The following is a 20247-nucleotide window of genomic DNA, read 5'->3' as shown; positions in this document are numbered from 1 at the left end:
ACAGAAGTTGGACAGCAAGATCGCTACTTCAATCGTAGATGGTACGAGGATTACACATGGCTGGAATATTCTATTTCAAAGGACCGTGCTTTCTGCTTTGCATGCCGCCACTTTCAACGTCCAGGAAACCATGGTGGAGAGAAGGCGGCATTTACCCAGGATGGCTACCAGAAGAACTGGACGAAGGGGACAAGTTCGTTCCTGACACACGATGCTAGTGTGGAGCATAAATATGCAATGACAGCGTGGAATGAGTGGACTATTCAGAAAGAGTCTGGCTCAACAATATGCAATGCTCTAAGTGATGGACATTCGAAACTAGCCCGAGAGAACAGAGAGTATATTACATGGCTGTCAACCAGGGAAACTTCCTTGAACTTTTACAGGTCATAGGCAAATTCGACAAAAACAGTTTCACAGAAAATCTCAGATAGTACTAGAAATGTTAAGTATACGCATCATGATATACAGAATGAAATACTGGGTTAAACCCTCGACTGCCTTGTCCATACACGCAGAAAGAACCAAGGCCCTGGATGTCCAGAAGATTACGACTCGTTTGCACTGAACCACAACAACAGCCGCATCGTCCTTCTACAAAACAACACTTGGTGAGTAACTGAAATACATTTTATTTATTTATTGACAGAGTGCGCCTGTCCGGTGGTGCGAACATGATTCAATCGCGCTGATCTGGATGGAACAAGAAGACTCCAGTCGGCCTATAAGGATTTTTGCAATAGAAATATAATCACTAAGATTGTGATGACAGGCATAGGGTAAATGCACTTCTCGTTGTGGCTGCACTTAGGATATTATTAATTTAATTTCAGACGTTGTGATAGCCATTTCATTATTATTAAACATTATTACTGACATGCTGACCTCGTGGTCTGTCAACCAATTAGATACAAGCAACGGTGTTCTTCCCGCCTCAATGACCTCCGGTCACCACGCACCTCTGCCCAATCGAAAGTAGGAACAACATTATAGTCTGTAATGAAAAATAACACGACAGTCTATAAAGGAAGTAGATCTACATAGTGCTTCTCCTTCACCCATATTGTTTACAGTATCGATAATAAGGCTAGAAAATGACATGTAGTACCCTAGACTGGAATTTATGAAGTCAACCTCACCGGCGAGTTTATCTTTGAGGTCAATGATTAGCTAACTTCGGATATTTACAGAGGGGTGAAGAGCACTTGTGAATGTTTCCATTTTAACTCTCAAACTGGTGAAAGAGACTGGGATATATTCAATTGAAATTAGGAAATACTTGCTTCATCTGGTAATTACCTAATTATTTAATTGTTTCTCCACTTTGAATTGTCATAGTTGAATGTATTGAACTTTGGAATGCAGGCAGTGGTTTCGTGCGTGCGTAAATGTAATTTAGCCAACTTGTCAAAACATTTGAGGTGGGTATATAGCCTGTGTCGATAATATACATACTGTAGGTCTAACTTTGTTTGAGAACTATTTGTAAATGGCATATTACTCTAAATAATTTTTCTTTTTTCAACTTCAGTAATGGACTCATTTGACGCCAACTCTCCGCGCAAGGTTCTGGAGCGCGTCTCTACTCTGCTGGGATGCAGCCAGATATCGAATGAAGTAGCCACATATCTGGACAATCACCACGAACTAAAGCATCTACGTGAACAGTTTCTATTACCAAAAGTTGCAGAACTCCCTCCTTGTAAGTAAGTGGTGGACTTGTAACCGAAAGGTTGCAAGTTCAAACCCCCGAGCTGACAAGGTACAAATCTGTCGTTCTGCCCCAGAACAGGCAGTTAACCCACTGTTCCTAGACCATCATTGAAAATAAGAATTTGTTCTTAACTAACTTGCCTAGTTAAATAAAGGTTAAAAAAAATATGTGGACAGCATGTACAGTATGGCCCAGCGTCGTCCGGGTTTGGCCGGGTTAGGTCGTCTTGTAAATAATAATTTGTTCGATATCACGCTGAAATCAATAGAACAGGGGGCAAACGTTTGGGAGTAGCGCTGTTTTAACTAACACGACTCAAAGGCCACACGGAAACTTAACCTAAACATGGTTGGTTACACATAAACGTGTACAAGGCTTATACCTATGTTTTGCAATGGCGGATGTTGATTTTAGGAGGCTGCCACCGTGGAAAAGGGAACAAACTATTAAAATACTTTTTCTGTTAACTTTAAGGAATCACGACCCTGCATAGGATATCAACTAGAGGTCGACCGATGATGATTTTTCAACGCCGATACCGATTATTGGAGGACAAAAAGCCTATACCGATTAAATCGGCCGATTTAAAAATAAATGTAAATTACATTTGTAATAATGACAATTACAACAATACTGAATTAACACTTATTTTGACTTAAGATAAAACATCAATAAAAATAAATTTAGCCTCAAATAAATAATGAAACATGTTCAATTTGGTTTAAATAATGCAAAAACAAAGTGTTGGAGAAGAAAGAAATGTGTGCCATGTAAAATATGTGCCATGTAAAAAAGCTAACGTTTTTTATTTTTTTATTTTTTTATTTCACCTTTATTTAACCAGGTAGGCTAGTTGAGAACAAGTTCTCATTTGCAACTGCAACCTGGCCAAGATAAAGCATAGCAGTGTGAACAGACAACACAGAGTTACACATGGAGTAAACAATTAACAACAATTAACAAGTATATAGAGGGGAGTCTATATACAATGTGTGCAAAAGGCATGAGGAGGTAGGCGAATAATTACAATATTGCAGATTAACACTGGAGTGATAAATGATCAGATGATCATGTACAGGTAGAGATATTGGTGTGGAAAAAGAGCAGAGAAGTAAATAAATAAAAACTGTGGGGATGAGGTAGGTGAAAATGGGTGGGCTATTTACCAATAGATTATGTACAGATGCAGTGATCGGTTAGCTGCTCAGATAGCTGATGTTTGAAGTTGGTGAGGGAGATAAGTCTCCAACTTCAGCGATTTTTGCAATTCGTTCCAGTCACAGGCAGCAGAGTACTGGAACGAAAGGCGGCCGAATGAGGTGTTGGCTTTAGGGATGATCAGTGAGCTACACCTGCTGGAGCGCGTGCTACGGATGGGTGTTGCCATCGTGACCAGTGAACTGAGATAAGGCGGAGCTTTACCTAGCATGGCCTTGTAGATGACCTGGAGCCAGTGGGTCTGGCGACGAATATGTAGCGAGGGCCAGCCTACTAGAGCATACAAGTCGCAGTGGTGGGTAGTATAAGGTGCTTTAGTGACAAAACGGATGGCACTGTGATAAACTGCATCCAGTTTGCTGAGTAGAGTGTTGGAAGCAATTTTGTAGATGACATCGCCGAAGTCGAGGATCGGTAGGATAGTACGTTTTACTAGGGTAAGCTTGGCAGCGCGAGTGAAGGAGGCTTTGTTGCGGAATAGAAAGCCGACTCTTGATTTGATTTTCGATTGGAGATGTTTGATATGAGTCTGGAAGGAGAGTTTGCAGTCTAGCCAGACACCTAGGTACTTATAGGTGTCCACATATTCAAGATCGGAACCATCCAGTGTGGTGATGCTAGTCGGGCATGCGGGTGCAGGCAGCGATCGGTTGAAAAGCATGCATTTGGTTTTACTAGCATTTAAGAGCAGTTGGAGGCCACGGAAGGAGTGTTGTATGGCATTGAAGCTCGTTTGGAGGTTAGATAGCACAGTGTCCAATGACGGGCCAAAAGTATATAGAATGGTGTCGTCTGCGTAGAGGTGGATCAGGGAATCGCCCGCAGCAAGAGCAACATCATTGATATATACAGAGAAAAGAGTCAGCCCGAGAATTGAACCCTGTGGCACCCCCATAGAGACTGCCAGAGGACCGGACAGCATGCCCTCCGATTTGACACACTGAACTCTTGTCTGCAAAGTAATTGGTGAACCAGGCAAGGCAGTCATCCGAAAAACTGAGGCTACTGAGTCTGCCGATAAGAATATGGTGATTGACAGAGTCGAAAGCCTTGGCAAGGTCGATGAAGACGGCTGCACAGTACTGTCTTTTATCGATGGCGGTTATGATATCGTTTAGTACCTTGAGTGTGGCTGAGGTGCACCCGTGACCGGCTCGGCGACCAGATTGCATAGCGGAGAAGGTACGGTGGGATTCGAGATGGTCAGTGACCTGTTTGTTGACTTGGCTTTCGAAGACCTTAGATAGGCAGGGCAGAATGGATATAGGTCTGTAACAGTTTGGGTCCAGGGTGTCTCCCCCTTTGAAGGGGGGGATGACTGCGGCAGCTTTCCAATCCTTGGGGATCTCAGACGATATGAAAGAGAAGTTGAACAGGCTGGTAATAGGGGTTGCGACAATGGCGGCGGATAGTTTCAGAAATAGAGGGTCCAGATTGTCAAGCCCAGCTGATTTATACGGATCCAGGTTTTGCAGCTCTTTCAGAACATCTGCTATCTGGATTTGGGTAAAGGAGAACCTGGAGAGGCTTGGGCGAGGAGCTGCGGGGGGGGGGGGGGGGGCGGAGCAGTTGGCCGAGGTAGGAGTAGCCAGGCGGAAGGCATGGCCAGCCGTTGAGAAATGCTTGTTGAAGTTTTCGATAATCATGGATTTATCGGTGGTGACCGTGTTCCCTTGCCTCAGTGCAGTGGGCAGCTGGGAGGAGGTGCTCTTGTTCTCCATGGACTTCACAGTGTCCCAGAACTTTTTGGAGTTGGAGCTACAGGATGCAAACTTCTGCCTGAAGAAGCTGGCCTTAGCTTTCCTGACTGACTGCATGTATTGGTTCCTGACTTCCCTGAACAGTTGCATATCGCGGGGACTGTTCGATGCTATTGCAGTCCGCCACAGGATGTTTTTGTGCTGGTCGAGGGCAGTCAGGTCTGGAGTGAACCAAGGGCTGTATCTGTTCTTAGTTCTGCATCTTTTGAACGGAGCATGCTTATCTAAAATGGTGAGGAAGTTACTCTTAAAGAATAACCAGGCATCCTCAACTGACGGGATGAGGTCAATGTCCTTCCAGGATACCCGGGCCAGGTCGATTAGAAAGGCCTGCTCACAGAAGTGTTTTAGGGAGCGTTTGACAGTGATGAGGGGTGGTCGTTTGACTGCGGCACCGTAGCGGATACAGGCAATGAGGCAGTGATCGCTGAGATCCTGGTTGAAGATAGCGGACGTGTATTTGGAGGGCCAGTTGGTCAGGATGACGTCTATGAGGGTGCCCTTGCTTACAAAGTTAGGGTTGTACCTGGTGGGTTCCTTGATGATTTGTGTGAGATTGAGGGCATCTAGCTTAGATTGTAGGACTGCCGGGGTGTTAAGCATATCCCAGTTTAGGTCACCTAACAGAACAAACTCTGAAGCTAGATGGGGGGCAATCAATTCACAAATGGTGTCCAGGGCACAGCTGGGAGCTGAGGGGGGTTGGTAGCAGGTGGCAACAGTGAGAGACTTATTTCTGGAGAGAGTCATTTTCAAAATTAGTAGTTCGAACTGTTTGGGTATGGACCTGGAAAGTATGACATTACTTTGCAGGCTATCTCTGCAGTAGACTGCAACTCCTCCCCCTTTGGCAGTTCTATCTTGACGGAAGATGTTATAGTTGGGTATGGAAATCTCTGAATTTTTGGTGGCCTTCCTGAGCCAGGATTCAGACACGGCAAGGACATCAGGGTTAGCAGAGTGTGCTAAAGCAGTGAGTAAAATAAACTTAGGGAGTATGCTTCTGATGTTGACATGCATGAAACCAAGGCTTTTTCGATCACAGAAGTCAACAAATGAGGGTGCCTGGGGACATGCAGGGCCTGGGTTTACCTCCACATCACCTGCGGAACAGAGAAGGAGTAGTATGAGGGTGCGGCTAAAAGCTATCAAAACTGGTCGCCTAGATCATTGGGGACAGAGAATAAGAGGAGCAGGTTTCTGGGCATGGTAGAATATATTCAGGGCATAATGCGCAGACAGGGGTATGGTGGGGTGCGGGTACGGCGGAGGTAAGCCCAGGCACTGGGTGATGATGAGAGAGGTTGTATCTCTGGACATGCTGGTTGTAATGGGTGAGGTCACCACATATGTAGGAGGTGGGGCAAAGGAGGTATCAGGGGTATGAGGAGTGGGACTAGGGGCTCCATTGTGAACTAAAACAATGATCACTAACCTGAGCAACAGTATACAAGGCATATTGACATTTGAGAGAGACATACAGCGAGGCATACAGTAAGCACTGGTGTTGAATTGGGAAAGCTAGCTAAAACAGTGGGTGAGACAACAGCTAATCAGCTAGCATAACAACAGCAGGTAAAATGGCGTTGACTAGGCAACTGGGCCGACAGATAAAACAAACAAGCAGAATGGAGTACCGTGATTAATGGACAGTCCAGCGTGCATCAGCTATGTAGCCAAGTGATCAGTGTCCAGGGGGCAGTGGTGGAAGGGGCAGGGGAGCTGGACTGGCGAGTGTTATCCAGGTTAAAAACTAACAATGACTTGTAGCTTGTAGCTAGTTAGCTGGTTAGCTTCTGGAGGTTCTTGAGTGTGTTCTAAAAATTAAAAATAATAGCGATTCCGTATCACATTGGGTGAGGCAGGTTTCCGGAAAGTATAAACATTTTTTTTTTTAATCGGGAAGAGATAGAAAGTACATATGGGCCACTGAGTGTTTGGGACGCGGCGATGCAGATGGTTAGCAGGCCTGTGCTAACAAGCTAACAGATTAGCAGTCCGGGGTAAACAAGGTAGTAGTTAGCGGACCTGGGCTAAACAAGCTAGCAGTTAGCAGGCCGAATTAGCAAGCATGGAGATAGCGAGGGTTAGAGAGTTAGCCTTTGGGGGACGTCGCAATGGGGTGAGTCTGTTTATTCCTCTTCATGCGGTGACATCGATAGACCGGTCGTGGGTCCGGGTATTGTAGCCCATGAGTATGCTACGGTGGCAGCACAGGGGCTCTGGCCGGACTAGCTTCAAGCTACGTGGGTGGAAACGCTAGCCAGGAGTAATCAACCAGGGTTGCGGTTTAGCTCAATAGCTAGTTGTGAAGATCCAGCTGAAAAATTTTCCGTTTGCGGTGGGAATCCGGGGATAAATAAATAAATAGGTCCGTTATGCTCTGGTTAGCGTCGCGTTGTTTGAACTGGCGAGAGCTTTCCGAGCTAAAGGTTAGCTGAAGACCGGAAAAAGTACCTACATTGGGTGAGGAGGGTTGCAGGAGAGTATTTGGAAGCTTAGGTTTAGCAAAATGTTTTTAAAGATATGCGAAGAAAAATATGTAAAACGAAAAAGAGACTATATATACAGAGAGACGATACGACAGGACGACTTACTGCTACGCCATCTTGCAACAGAATGTTTAAGTTCCTTGCTCAAAACATGAGAACATATGAAAGCTGGTGGTTCCTTTTAACATGGGACTTCAATATTCCAAGGTAAGAGGTTTTAGGTTGTAATTAAATATAGTATTTATAGGACTATTTCGCTCTATACCATTTGTATTTCATATACCTTTGACTATCGGATGTTGTTATATCAAATCAAATCAAATGTATTTATATAGCCCTTCGTACATCAGCTGATATCTCAAAGTGCTGTACAGAAACCCAGCCTAAAACCCCAAACAGCAAGCAATGCAGGTGTAGAAGCACGGTGGCTAGTAAAAACTCCCTAGAAAGGCCCAAACCTAGGAAGAAACCTAGAGGAACCAGGCTATGTGGGGTGGCCAGTCCTGGCTGTGCCGGGTGGAGATTAACAGAACATGGCCAAGATGTTCAAATGTTCATAAATGACCAGCATGGTCAAATAATAATAATCACAGGCAGAACAGTTGAAACTGGAGCAGCAGCACGGCCGGTGGACTGGGGACAGCAAGGAAGCATCATGTCAGGGAGTCCTGAGGCATGGTCCTAGGGCTCAGGTCCTCCGAGAGAGAGAAAGAAAGAAAGAGAGAATTAGAGAGAGCACACTTAAATTCACACAGGACACCTAATAGGACAGGAGAAGTACTCCAGATATAACAAACTGACCCTAGCCCCCCGACACATAAACTACTGCAGCATAAATACTGGAGGCTGAGACAGGAGGGGTCAGGAGACACTGTGGCCCCATCTGAGGACACCCCTGGACAGGGCCAAACAGGAAGGATATAACCCCACCCACTTTACCAAAGCACAGCCCCCACACCACTAGAGGGATATCTTCAACCACCAACTTAACATCCTCCTGAGACAAGGCCAAGTATAGCCCACAAAGATCTCCGCCAACCCAGACAGGAAGATCACATCAGTGACTCAACCCACTCAAGTGACGCACCCCTCCTAGGGACGGTATGAAAGAGCCCTAGTAAGCCAGTGACTCAGCCTTTGTAATGGGGTTAGAGGCAGAGAATCCCAGTGGAAAGAGGGGAACCGGCCAGGCAGAGACAGCAAGGGTGGTTCGTTGCTCCAGAGCCTTTCCGTTCACCTTCACACTCCTGGGCCAGACTACACTCAATCATATGACCCACTGAAGAGACGAGTCTTCAGTAAAGACTTAAAGGTTGAGACCGAGTTTGAGTCTCTCACATGGGTAGGCAGACCATTCCATAAAAATGGAGCTCTATAGGAGATAGCCCTGCCTCCAGCTGTTTGCTTAGAAATTATAGGGCCAATTAGGAGGCCTGCATCTTGTGACCATAGCGTACGTGTAGGTATGTACGGCAGGACCAAATCAGAGAGATAGGTAGGAGCAAGCCCATGTAATGCTTTGTAGGTTAGCAGTAAAACCAGCCCTTGCCTTGACAGGAAGCCAGTGTAGGGAGGCTAGCACTAGAGTAATGTGATCAAATCTTTGGTTCTAGTCAGGATTCTAGCAGCCGTATTTAGCACTAACTGAAGTTTATTTAGTGCTTTATCCGGGTAGCCGGAAAATAGAGCATTGCAGTAGTCTAACCTAGAAGTGACAAACGCATGGATTAATTTTTCTGCATCATTTTTGGACAGAAAGTTTCTGATTTTTGCAATGTTACGTAGATGGAAAAAAGCTGTCCTTGAAACAGTCTTGATATGTTCTTCAAAAGAGAGATCAGGGTCCAGAGTAACGCCGAGGTCCTTCACAGTTTTATTTGAGACGACTGTACAACCATTAAGATTAATTGTCAGATTCAACAGAAGATCTCTTTGTTTCTCGGGACCTAGAAAAAGCATCTCTGTTTTGTCCGAGTTTAAAAGTAGAACGTTTGCAGCCATCCACTTCCTTGTGTCTGCAACACATGCTTCGAGCGAGAGCAATTTTGGGGCTTCACCATGTTTCATTGAAATGTACAGCTGTGTTCATTTTTTATAGGCACTATAGTATTGCCAGTGTAACAGTATAGCTTCGGTCCCTCTCCTTGCCCCTACCTGGGCTCAAACCAGGAATACATCGACAACAGCCACACTCGAAGCATCGTTACCCATCACTCCAAAAATGCAGCGCAAGGGGGATAACTACTCCAAATCTAAAAGCGAGTGACGTTTGAAACAGTATTAGCGCACACCTAGCTAACTAAGCTAGCCATTTCATATTGGTTGCACCAGCCATTAGGCTGATAGGCTTGAAGTCATAAACAGCGCTGTGCTTGCGAAGAGCTGCTGGCAAAACGCACAAAAGTGCTGTTTGAATGAATGATTATGGGCCTGCTGCTGCTCAGTCAGACTGCTCTATCAAATCAGACTTAATTATAACATAATAACACACAGAAATACGAGCCTTTGGTCATTAATATGATCGAATCCGGAAACAATAATTTTGAAAACAACAAAATGTTTATTATTTCAGTGAAATACGGAACCATTCAGTATTTTATCTTAACTGGTGGCATCCCGAAGTCTAAATATTCTTGTTACATTGCACAACCTTCAATGTATGTCATAATATGTACAATTCTGGCAAATTAGTTTGCAATGAGCCAGGCAGCCCAAACTGTTGCATATACCCTGACTCTGCGTGCAATGAACGCAAGAGAAATTACAATTTCACCTGGTTAATATTGCCTGCTAAACTGGATTAGTAGTTATAACTAATGATTATGATTGATTTATAGTTTTTTTATAAGATAAGTTTAATGCTAGCTAGCAATTTACCTATGCTTCTACTGCATTCGCGTAACAGGCAGGGTACTCGTGGAGTGCAATGGTTAGAGCGTTGGACTAGTTAGCTGTGCGGTTGCAAGATTGATACCCCTGAGCTGACACGGTGAAAATCTGTCGTTCTGCCCCTGAACAAGGCAGTTAACCCACAGTTCCTAGGCCGTCATTGAAAATAAGAATGTGTTCTTAACTGACTTGCCTAGTTAAATAAAGGTATACAAAATAATCATATATTTTTTAAATAATCGAAAATGGCCACCCAAAAATACCGATTTCGATTGTTTTGAAAAATTGAAATCTGCCCTAATTAATCAGCCATTCCGATTAATCGGTCGACCTCTAATATCAACAGTACAAAACTAAAGACTGATATGTTTTAAGCAATTGATTTTGTGTCATTGCCTTTAGAACTGTTACACTAACATCACCAATCTGAGGTAAAAAGCACATGGAATTCCCTCCAATTCGATGCGGTCACAATGTCAGCTTGCGCACTAATAGTGTTTCAATCGGTGACGTCACTCGCTTTTAGATTTGGAGTAGTTGTTCCCCTTGATCTGCAAGGGCCGAGGCATTTGTGGAGCGATGGGTAACGATGCTTCGAGGGTGGCTGTTGTCGATGTGATCCTGGTTCGAGCCCAGGCAGGGGCGAGGAGAGGGACTGAAGCTATACTGTTACACTGGCAATACTAAAGTGCCTATAAGAACATCCAATAGTCAAAGGTATATGAAATACAAATGGTATAGAGAGAAATAGTCCTATAATTCCTATAATAACTACAACCTAAAATGTCTTACTTGGGAATATCGAAGACTGATGTTAAAAGGAACCACCAGCTTTCATATGTTCTCATGTTCTTAGCAAGGAACTTAAACGGTAGCTTTTTTTACATGGCACATATTGTACTTTTACTTTCTTCTCCAACACTTTGTTTTTGCATTATTTAAACCAAATTGAACCTGTTTCATTATTTATTTGAGGCTAAATTGATTTTATTGATGTTTTATATTAAGTTAAAATAAGTGTTCATTCAGTATAGTTGTAATTGTCCTTACAAATAAATGTAAAAATAAAATGTCCGATTAATAGTTTTCGGCTTTTTTTGATCCTCCAATAATCGGTATCGTCATTGAAAAATCATAATCGGTCGACCTCTAGTCAGTACGAGTAGTTATTGAGTGTAAGGGGACAATTACTTTTTCACACAGGGGAATTGGGTGTTGCATAAATTTATTAATTAAAGAAAATGTGTATATTTGTATTTATTTGTAAACTCATGTTCATCTTATATTCGTTTTTAGTTGAAGATCTGATAACATTCAGTATAAAAAATGGCAAAAATAGAGAAAATCTAAAAGTGGGGCAAATCATTTTTCATGGCACTATGTGTAGATAGTGCATTATAGGTTTTCAATATATCACAAACTGTTTCTGCATATTGGTTATTGATTTGGACACTTTAAAACTGTCTTGACATTGGGCTATTTATCAATGTCTTGTCATCAAGAAGCAGCGACAGCGTAATTTTCAACGTATGTTTTCGGTATATACACACCGTTCAAAAGTTTGGGGTCATTAGCCATGTCCTTGTTTTTGAAAGAAAAAATCTGCCATTTCCAGCTACAATAGTCATTTACAACTTGAACAATGTCTACACTGTTCTTGATCAATTTGATGTTATTTTAATGGACAATTTTTTTTGCTTTTATTTAAAAAAACACAAGATGTCTAAGTGACCACAAACTTTTGAACAGTATTGTAAATGTAAATTTCAACATGAATTCTCAATGCTATTGTACTTAATCAGGTAAAAACTGCTGAATGAGTCCGAAAAGGTGCTGGGATTTATTTATTTCGACGATACGGTATACCAGAAATCACCAAAATGGTTTTGCCCTGCCTATACATGTAGGTCTAAGATCCTACATACAGTGAGAAACGGCCTGCCTGTTCAGGTATAATGTGGTCGGAAAATATTGCACCCGGAAGAGAGATGCCTACAAAATTTGGGTTGAGCTGAATAAAGGAGATGACGAAGCACTTTCATTTAGCTAAGTGTTTGAAAGTTGAATAATTTTAATTACATATTCTTCAACTGTGAAACAAAGTCTCTTTCTGGGGCCAAGAAGTATGCCGTGATTTGAACAATGCAGGGAAGCTTCTTAGTGAAAATGTGTGGATCGATTGTGCTAATGCACTGTTAATGTTACCCTAGCTGACCTTACGCTTGTGGATGGCACCAAGGAATGCATTTACTTTGTGGGGAACTCACTTGGCCTCCAGCCCAAAATGGCCAAGAAGTACATCGACGAGGAGTTGGATAAATAGGCTAAAATGTAAGTTGCTTCCCCCAATGTCTGCTTTATGACACGGAATCAGCTCAGCCCCCCCCAAACCTCTTTCTCTGTTAATGTAATTGTCCTAGCTTTTATCTGTGAAATGTGTATCCTATCCTTGTAGCTGTGAGCATTGTCGTGATGTTCCTCTGTGTTCTGTCTTGCAGGGGGATTCACGGCCATGTGCAAGGCTCTCGACCTTGGTCCTGGGCGGAGAACAATATAGAGGGACTCATGGCTAATGTGGTTGGTAAGTTCATACAATAACACATGTCCAATGCATTATCAAATACAATGCATTACCAATTCGACATTCAATGTTCGTTGTATGATCATGACAGTTAACATGAGCTAGGGCTGAGATGGGGCTATTTAACGATGCAGGTCGGCACCTTTACAGGCTTTTTGCACTGATGTGCGACCAAAGGGATCCAATACGCGGTCGTCATGGTTCCCTTTTTCACACAGCACCGTTAAAAGCCTGTAATCTCCAGCTCTCACGACATTCATGGTTAAATTGTCGGGTAATTCTGATAGCTAACTATCGTTCTGTCTGGCTGTTGATGATTCATGACAGAGACCTCCGATCTGTGACTGGTTTTAAAGGGTAACTGCACCCTGGCATTGTGCCATATTTTGCAGTGAGCAAAGTACAGCCAAACCAAACAACCGAAGGCCGTTATGCTCCTCGGATGTCTTTTTTTGTGTGGAAAATGTAGGTTTTATGATTGCTTAAATGCTATTAGGTAAAAATGTGTTTTGTACACTTATGTCAGAGCAATGGGAATTAAATCACACCTGTGTGTTTGCTTACGAACAGGGGCTAAAGCTGAGGAGGTTGCCTTGATGAACAGGTTAACGGTAATCTGCATATTCTGCTGGTAAGATAATGTCAAACTTTTATACAAATCTCCAACGTAAACACGCATCATATACCGAGACTTTACATAAACAACATGTTATATATTTGCTTTGCAGCTGTCTTTTTACAAACCTACAGCAAAACGTCACAAAATCCTTCTTGAGGACAAGGCGTTCCCCTCAGACCATGTGAGTAATTCCAACGACACATAACTTGTTTTCAACCGACAGGATGTTGGTGTAATGACTGCAGGTCATTTTGTGTTCAAAAGTCATTTGCGTTCTTCAACTGCGTTTCAACCATAATTCATGTTTTTGCCCTAAAAAGACATCTCTGACAGTTGTATAATACGTGAGCGTGCAGGGCCTACTCTTCATCATTTATCCTGTTGTAATAGAATAGTCCACTGTTGTTATTCCCACCACATTGTATCTGTTGTCTCTGTGTTGGTGGAGGAGAGTGGGGGTAAATTGGCCCACTTTTTTTTTTTTTTACCATGTTCATGTGTGATTTCTTCAGTATGCTGTGGAATCTCAGATCCAGTTGACAGGATATGACCCTAAGCAGAGCATGCTGCTGATGAAGCCCAGACCTGTAAAAGTAGTCTTCATTTTTTTCTCTCTATTATCCCTTTTTAAAGGGGTGGGTCTTTTTAACTACTTCTAAACTACTTCTAAACCCTTTACAAATCCCCGTAGAGCAGGGTTCCACAACGCCCCCCTCATCCTCCGCTGTTATACAAACGTATGTGGACACCCCTTCAAATGAGTGGATTTGGCTATTTCAGCCACACCTGTTGCTGACATGTATAAAGTTGAGCACACGGCCATGCAATCTCCAAAGACAAACATTGGCAGTGGAATGGCCTTACTGAAGTGCTCAATGACTATCATCGTGGCACTGTCATATTTTCTTTACCTCTTTTTCTCACCAATTTCGCGATATCCAATTGGTAGTTAATCTTCTCCCATTGCTGCAACTCCCGTATGGAGTCGGGAGAGGCGAAGGTCGAGAGCCATGCCCCCTCTGAAACACAACCCCGCCAAGGCGTACTGCTTCTTAAGACTGCTCTCTTAACATGGAAGCCAGCCGCACCATTGTGTCGGAGGAAATACCATACACCTGGCGAGTCTCCTTTTAACCATTGGACAACCCAGTCAGCCAAACCCTCCCCGAACCCGGATGAAGCTGGGCCAATTGTGCGCCGTCTCCTGGGTCTCCCTGTCGCGACACTGCCTTGTATCGAACCCGCATCTGTAGTGATGTCGCTAGCACTGCGATGCAGTGCCTTAGACCGACGCGCCATTCGGGAGGCCTAGTTTGTTAAATTTCTGCCCTGTTAGAGCTGCCCCATTCAATTGTAAGGGCTGTTATTGTGAAGTGGAAACGTCTACGAGCAACAACGGCTCAGCCGCAAAGTGGTAGGCCACACAAGCTCACAGAACGGGGCCGACGAGTGCTGAAGTGTGTAAAAATCATCTGACCTTGGTTGCAACACTCACTACCAAGTTCCAAACTGCCTCGTCAGCACAATAACTGTTTGTCAGGAGCTTCATGAAATGGGTTTCCATGGCCAAGTAGCAGCACACAAGCCTAAGGTCCCCATGCGCAATGCCAAGCGTCGGCTGGAGTGGTATAAAGCTTGCTGCCGTTGGACTGCGTGAGAACACGTTCTCTGGAGTGATGAATTACGCTTCACCATCTGGCAGTCCGACGGACGAATCTGGGTTTGGCAGATGCCAGGAGAACACTACCCGCCCCAATTCTTTTAATGTTTTTGTCAAATATTATCTCTATTTGAGCTTCTTGCGGTCAATTTGTAGTCTACAAATTATTTGTAATTATTTTCCGCTCAAGAAAAAATTGGCCCGCGGCTGAATCTATTTTATGGTCCCATGCCTTCTTAGAGGGTACTCCAACATGATCTGGATGGTGTTTTATGAAGGTTCAATTTAGACGGTCAAGAGAGTAACACTGCTCTCTGGCGTCAACTGTGATACTGTCACTACATTGCGACAGAGAAGTGAAGTCTTTGTTTATAATCAGTGGTTAAATTGGGCTGGAGTCTCTCCCACCTACCTCCCTTCTAGATTCTATTTTTAAACCCTCATATCAAAGGAGGCATAAACTTTGTCTATACGTTATTAAACTCGCACAATCTGGACTTCCTGAACTCTTAAGAACCAATGGGAAGAGGATTTAGGTGAACAACTTTCAGACAAAACTTGGCAGAGTTTGCCTCAAGAGAATACATTCTTCATCTATATGTCTAAGACCTGCTGTAATTAAATTTAAAACAGTTCATCGTCTGCATTGGCCAAAGGCAAAATCATCCAAGATTAGACCAGAAATAGATCCCACTTGTGACCGATGTAAGCAGGCTCCTGCTACTTTATTACACGTTTTGGGCAGGCCCGAAATGGACATTTCTGGATATCAATTTTTGAGACGTTTTCTAAGATACTGGAGAGACCTATAGAACCTTCTGTCTTTTTTGCATTATTCAGAGTGGCACCACAGGAGGCCCCACAGGAGGCCCATCGAAACAGTTCTATGGAGTGGCACCACAGGAGGCCCCTCGAAACAGTTCTATGGAGTGGTACCACAGGAGGCCCCTCTAAACAGTTCTATTACTTTTCTTCTAGCTAGACGTCATCTACTATTTAAGTGGAAGGATGGGTTTCTTTCTACTTTTAAACATTGGATAAAGGAAGTTATGCAACATCTCAAGCTAGAGAAAATATGCTACTCCGTTAGGGGATCTGGAATTACATTTTCGAAAATCTCGCAACCTTTCCTATCTTTTGCAGAAGACATGGACCAGCTAATTTCACCCAGTTAACTCTATAAACCAAACTAAATTAGAATTTGTATAATTATTGAATAATTTTTTCTTAACTCTTTGTATTCTTTTTTTAACGATCTGATTATATTACTCATTGTATATCATGTCTGCTTTAATAAGTCTGGTTTTGGGGTGGGGCTCTGTTAGAGCATGTGGTGGGTTTGATTTGGTGTGTGTTCTGCCCTCTACTTGTTCTGCCTGTTATCTGTAGAATCATTAAAAATGCCAAATGAAAAAAAAACTGGTCTGGAGCTACCAGGAACCGGGTTCCTGCACATTGGGTCAAAAGGAGAAACAGGTGGAGCCGAACTCAATTTTAAGGTTTTGAAGAAAAAAATAGGAGAAACCAAGGATAGGGTTAGGATTGAATGTGTCGTTGAGGTTAGGGTTATGCAAAGTTGGGTTTAGGGTTGTGGTTGAGGCTAGGGTTGAACAGGGATTTAGACATGAAGCTAGGCTTTGAATTGTGGATGAGGGTTAGAGTTGAACCAGGATGTGAACATGAAGCTAGGATTAGGTTTAGAGGGGCTCCTCTGAATTCCTAATTCAACCTCTATTTATAGTGGATAATGGCCATTGTATCCATTGTGTGTAGTCATGCTTCTATTCTATAATGTTGTTATTAACATTGGCTCTTAAGGTAATGAAGCATGTTATTTAAAACAAAAAAAGCATTTTGTTTGACAACAGCTGCTCCAACAGCGTCCTCTGTTGTCAGGGATGTGTAACAATATGACATGATTGGCTCGCAGGATTTGTCTGCATTCACCTCATGCAAGTGTTGACAAGGAAATATAAATGACACTCAGGAGATGTCACACACACACACACACACACACACACACACACACACACACACACACACACACACACACACACACACACACACACACACACACACACACACACACACACACACACACACACACACACACACACACACACACACACACACACACACACACACACACACACACACACACACACACACACACACAAACAGGGGGAAGCCTTCCCTCTCTGTCACATTTAGCAGGGCAATCAAAACAGCCAGACTTAGAGTCCTAATGATCCACACAATAATACCCCCACTAGGAGTACATTAATCATTTATGAAGTTTATCTTAAAAAGACACACACACGCAAACAAACAGACACGCCGATGAACTGCCTCTGATGCGTCCTGACTGCACAGCTCCGGCCTGCTGCTCTTAGCATCTGGCACGACAGTGCGTTTTTGCTCTTCCCACAGGGCTGCTACGTTGGATTCGACTGTGCACACGCAGTGGGCAATGCAGAGCTGAAGCTGCATGACTGGGGAGTGGACTTTGCCTGCTGGTGCTCCTACAAGGTCAGCATTGGGGTTTGTGTGGAGAAATCAAGGGCAAAATGAACTGCTGGCAGTGGCTTCACTCTGTTTCCTGTCCAACACCTGCTGACACAGGAAGACCACACAATATGTGGGGTAGAAATGGACTTGTTCTAGCTTAATATTGCCAACAAGGATTGTCTTGCAGTTGTTATCGATGCCCATTTCAAATATTTTAGATTATCCTTGGTCTTGAATACTGTAGATGAGAGTTCATTTTTTTATTCATGTGTAGTATGTGAATTCTGGAGCTGGTGGTCTGGCTGGAGCTTTTATTCATGAGAAGAATGCACATACAGTCAAGCCTGCGTGAGTATGACGGTGCAGTACAGCTCAGATTTGTGTTCATATTACGTGTGGACTCTTGTTATGTTTGAACTACTTGTTACTTTCTCTCTCAGGCTCACGGGATGGTGGGGACATGACTTGAAAACAAGGTTCCGCGTGGATAATGGTATCAACATATTTGTGATTATGTTCTCATTTTGTTCCCTAGACTGGGACACATTGCAGAATGCTGCTTCGAGTTGGCGCTGTTGGTCTCTAAGCAGAGATACCCATGTAGCTTAATTTACACTGACATCTCCTGGTCATATTAGGGTATTACAGAAAATGGGTTCTACCGTGTTCATTTCACCCTTTCAGTTGAGCCACATGAATTCATCACAAACATCCTACGTTTTTGTCTTACCATAGAAATGGATCTACTACCTGGTATAAGTGGCTATCGGCTATCAAACCAACCCATCCTGCTGGTGTGTCCACTGCAAGCTAGTTTAGAGGTGACTGGACCCAATTTGGGTTCGATTTCATACAGCAAATATTAGAACAAGTTTGTAACAAGTTTGTATTCATATCTCAAATCATGGAATTTCACAAGTGACCTGTAAAAGGTTGTAACTGTTGTTATAACCAGGGTTGGGGTCAATTCCATTTCTATTCCAGTCAATCCAGGAAGTACACTGAAATGTAAATTCTCTTCAATGCTTTTCAATTAGGAGAATTTGGAATTGGAATTTTGTTTACTTTCTGATTGTAAATGGGATTGACTCCAGTCCTGGCAATAACTGTTAAGTTGTCAATCTTTGCCATTACGTCCAGGTCTTTGCTATGACCAGTATGGCAGCTCTGAGGAAGAAGTCCAGACTTCGAGGATGCCAACTCTCCCTCTCTTTCTCGGTCCCCATCACAGCCGTGTTCCAGGAGCTGGAGAAGAGGGGCGTCGCTGTGAGTGGCTTCATGTATATACAATAGTAGCACAGTATTGGTGAGTTTCCCCAGATCCATATTAAGCCTAGCCTGGACTAAAAAAGCGCTGTCTAAAATAAATACAAATTCACTTTAAAAAAGTAATAATTAATTGACCGTGCTTTTTAGTCCAGATGTGGGCTTACATTTAATTTGGGTATGAAACACAAGCCCTTATCATGTATGCTGAACAAAATATAAACACAACATATGAAGTCTTGGTTTCATGAGCTGAAATAAAAGATCCCGGAAATGTTCCAGACGCACAGAAAGCGTATTTCTCTCAAATGTTGTGCACAAATGTATTTACGTCCTTGTTATAGTGAGCATTTCTCCTTTGCCAAGATAAGCCATCCACCTGACAGGTGAGGCGTGTCAAGAAGCTGATTAAACAACCGCAGACCACGTGTAACCACCCCAGCCCAGGACCTCCTTATCCTTCTTCTTTACCTGCAGGATCGTGAGGAGGGAGAGGGAGGGTGCTGAGGAGTATTTATGTCGGTCATAAAGCCCTTTTGTGAGGGGGGAAAAACACATTCTGATTGGTTGGGCCAGGCTCCCCAGGGGCTGAGCCCCTGTCCAGTCATGTGAAATCCATAGATTAGGGTATAATTTAATTGATTTCAAATGACTGATTTTCTTCTATGAACTGTAACTCGGTAAAATCTTTGAAATTGTTGCCTGTTGCGTTTGATATATTTGGACAGTATATGTGTTTATGCATGAGTGTAGATGCATAGATTTGAATCTATGTTTTGTAATTGACTGTTGCTGTTTTGATCTGTTCTCTCCATGCCATCTCAGTGTGACATGAGGGAACCCAACGTTCTGCGCATCGCTCCGGTGCTGCTCTACAACTCCTTTAGTGACGTTCACCGTGTCATCACTGTTCTAGGATCAGCTCTGGCTGCCAGCAAAGAACTACAACAATGATAGGAAGTCTTTTTTATTGTTACCCCACCTTTCGGAGTATTTTTGACCGTGTCAATAAAAACGAGTTGTTTTTATACTGCAATGTGCTGGAGTCATTGACAGGTCTTCTGAACTACTGTCCCAAAGAATTGGCTACCCAGTAAAACTAAATTGGTTGGAATTGTATCCCGACTCGAAATTCTGTGAGACAGGTTTGTATAGTAACAATGTCAAATAAAAGCCAATAGTCATTGTGAATCTCAATTCAAGATGAGCTTCTGCATTTTTCATTTTTTGGAAAGGGAGTCAAGACCAGAGGTGGCAGAACAGAGTCCTCGGGTTGGGGTGTAGGGAATGAGCAGAGCCTGAAGGTAGGGAGGGGCAGTTCCTCTTGCTGCCATGTAGGCAATACCATGGTCTTGTAGGTGAATGCACCAATTTGTAAGTCGCTCTGGATAAGAGCGTCTGCTAAATGACTTAAATGTAAATGTAATGTAGCGGATGCGAGCTTTGACTGGAAGCTAGTGGAGTGTGCGGAGGAGTATGATGACATGGGAGACCTTGGGAAGGTTGAAAATTGTACGGGCTGCAGCGTTCTTGGTAAGTT

General features: G+C 43.2%; 1 pseudogene; it reads left to right on the top strand.

Annotated features, from left to right (window-relative positions):
* Window positions 1-1533: 1533 nt before the first annotated feature.
* LOC124008024 lies at window positions 1534-19743 on the top strand (annotated as a pseudogene).
* The last annotated feature ends 504 nt before the right edge of the window (window positions 19744-20247 follow it).

The sequence above is a fragment of the Oncorhynchus gorbuscha genome, linkage group LG21 (assembly GCF_021184085.1).
Source record: "Oncorhynchus gorbuscha isolate QuinsamMale2020 ecotype Even-year linkage group LG21, OgorEven_v1.0, whole genome shotgun sequence".
NCBI classification, from domain to species: domain Eukaryota; kingdom Metazoa; phylum Chordata; class Actinopteri; order Salmoniformes; family Salmonidae; genus Oncorhynchus; species Oncorhynchus gorbuscha.
The sequence above is the reverse complement of the archived record's forward strand: the minus strand, read 5'-3'. Positions and strand labels throughout refer to the sequence as shown.